Source organism: Phyllostomus hastatus, unplaced genomic scaffold, assembly GCF_019186645.2.
Source record: "Phyllostomus hastatus isolate PE091 unplaced genomic scaffold, TTU_PhHast_1.1 phas_scaffold_39, whole genome shotgun sequence".
NCBI classification, from domain to species: domain Eukaryota; kingdom Metazoa; phylum Chordata; class Mammalia; order Chiroptera; family Phyllostomidae; genus Phyllostomus; species Phyllostomus hastatus.
Genome location: NW_025334028.1, coordinates 34,698,904 through 34,701,510, shown reverse-complemented (window position 1 = coordinate 34,701,510; position 2,607 = coordinate 34,698,904). Strand labels below are relative to the sequence as shown.

Genomic DNA, 2,607 nt, shown 5'->3' with positions numbered 1-2,607 from the left:
AGGACTGGGATGCATTCTCTAGTCATGGGGTAAATGAGCTTGATACGACCAAGAGAGATCCATGGACATTAAGTTACTATTACCTTTTCTTTTGAAGCCTTATAATCATACATTCTCTATGTGATGGAAGCAATCCTAAAGATAAGCCAGTGTCTATATTAGTGCAAGATTTTAAATAACATGCATACTTGTTTTTCTAAATTATAAAAATGATGTATTCTCATCCAAAAAAAAATCAAACATATCAAAGCACAGAGAAGATAATGTGAAAAATTTCCTTCTCCCCACAATTCCAGCCTCCATCCTCTGCAAGTAAACACTGTTAACTAATTCATGTGTTTCCTTATCTCACTTTTTAATGCATTCACACATATATAAGGATATATACAATTGTATAGCTTTTGTACATAAATAGATTTTAAGGTTGTTTGTCATATTTACTTTTTGTTACCAATATAGTTATTTTATGCCTTTAAATGTAAGAATTTTGTTTTTGGAACTGGGTGGGGCCCTAGGCACCATCATGGGAGTCAGCATCTACCGCAACAAAGACAGAAAAGTTTGGCAGGACCCCAAGAGCCAGGACACTACCTAAGGCTGTTGGTCAAGCTGTGCAGGTTTCTGGCCAAACCAACTCCACTTTCAACCAGGTGGTGCTGAAGAGGTTGTTCCTGAGTCACACCAAACAGCCACGTGTCCCTTTCCCAATGATCCAGAAGATGAAGCTTCATGGTGAGAGGTAAAAACTGCAGTGGTTGTAGGGACTATAACCAATGAAGTGCATGTCAAGGAGGTGCCCAAGCTGAAGATGTGTGCACTTTGTGTCAGCACCTGCACCCAGAGTGGGATCCTTGAGTTCAGGAGCAAGATCCTCACCTTCAGACCTGCTGACTCTGGACTCCCCCAGGGGGAGCACACTGTCTTGCTTTCTGGCCCTTGCAAAGACCAAGAGGTGTACAGGTACTTCAGCAAGGCCCCAGGAACCCCTCACAGCCACACCAAACCCTACCTAGGCTCCAAGGGCTGGAAGTACCAGTGTGCAAGAGGCCAACAGGCCAGATGTGGCTACAAAAACTAACCCCAGATCCTACTTTGTTATTAAAAATTTGGGGATGGTGAAAAAAATAATGATATTTTTTCATACTTTAAAGGATGTTTGGCAGTCAGGGGGTAAAAGTCTGTGTTCAAGCCAACTATTATAATACAATGTGTTATTGGTTTTATTTTGCATACTTTAATTTCATAACAAAATATTAAAAAGCACAATACATAATAACATCCAAACCCGATGTCAAGTGCAAGAAGGGAAGGTTTGAGGCTCTTGTCAACTGCCTTAGGCAAAGACAGGAGAGAATAAAAACCACTAAACAGCAAAGGAAGCCAAGTAGGTTAGGGCCACTCAGGGCTGCTGGGGGAGCCATGAAGATACTACACAGAGGATGCAGATCTGTAGGCAGAAATTCCTAATCTACTTCTTCCATGCAAGAGGCATCCTCCTCACCCTCAAGGGGTGATCTCATCAGGAACAGCAGCACTAGGTTCTTCTGCTGTCATTTCATCTTCTTCAATGCCTAGTCTTAGCTTAATAATGTGATAGATGCAGTTGGACTGAATCTGGGGATCCTCAAGCAAGAAATGATAAGAATCTAGATGCCCATCAGTAAATGAATGGATCAAAAAACTATGGTACATTTACACAATGGAATTCTATGCAGCAGAAAGAAAGAAGGAGCTCCTACCCTTTGCAACGGCTTGGATGGAGCTGGAAAGCATTATGCTGAGTGAAATAAGCCAGGCAGTGAAAGACAAATACCACGTGATCTCACCTTTAACAGGAATCTAATCAACCAAACAAAGAAACAAGCAAAATATAACCAAAGACACTGAAATAGAGGACAGGCCAACAGTGACCAGAGGGAAGAAAAGAGGGAATTTCAGGGGAGAATGGGAAGGGTTTACAGGAACAAATTTAAAGGACACATGGACAAAAACTAGGGAGAGGGTGGTAATGGGAGGGAAGTGGGGAGGGATGGGTGGGTGGGCTGGAATGGGAGTAAAAGGGAGAAAACTGTAATTGAATAATGATTAAAATTTAAAAAAAAAAAGAAAAAAGAAGGCAATGCAATTTAATGGCATTTAGATATATGGTTTTCTTGCTTTTGTTGCAAAAACAAAGTAATATTTAGACTGGCAGATAAATATATTTTTATGTACTCCAATTAATCTGGAAGACCTAATCTGTACTAGTAGAACATACCTCAGTCTGATGATGTAAGAAAATGATTAGAGTAAGAGTCCAAACACGTGGAACTTTCTCTCTGCATCTAGGCCAGGAAGCTCTACACCATCATCAGAGGGAGAATGTGGAAGAGACTGGCATCAGCAAGATGGTGGAGCAAGAAGTTCAGGTCTTCTTCCCAAACAAACATGAATGCAACAACCAAACATGGACAAAACCAAAAGATAACAAGTGAAGAGCCCTTTTGTGCTGTTGGTAAGAATGCAAAATGGTGCAGCCTCTACAGCAATGGTATGATGATCCTCAAATTATTAAAAGTAAATTATCATAGGATCCAGCAATCCCACCTCTAGGCATTTATTCTAAGG

At 40.7% G+C, this 2,607-nt stretch overlaps 1 pseudogene; it reads left to right on the top strand.

Moving 5' to 3' along the window:
- The first annotated feature begins 523 nt into the window (after positions 1-523).
- Positions 524-1,078, top strand: LOC123806927 (annotated as a pseudogene).
- The last annotated feature ends 1,529 nt before the right edge of the window (positions 1,079-2,607 follow it).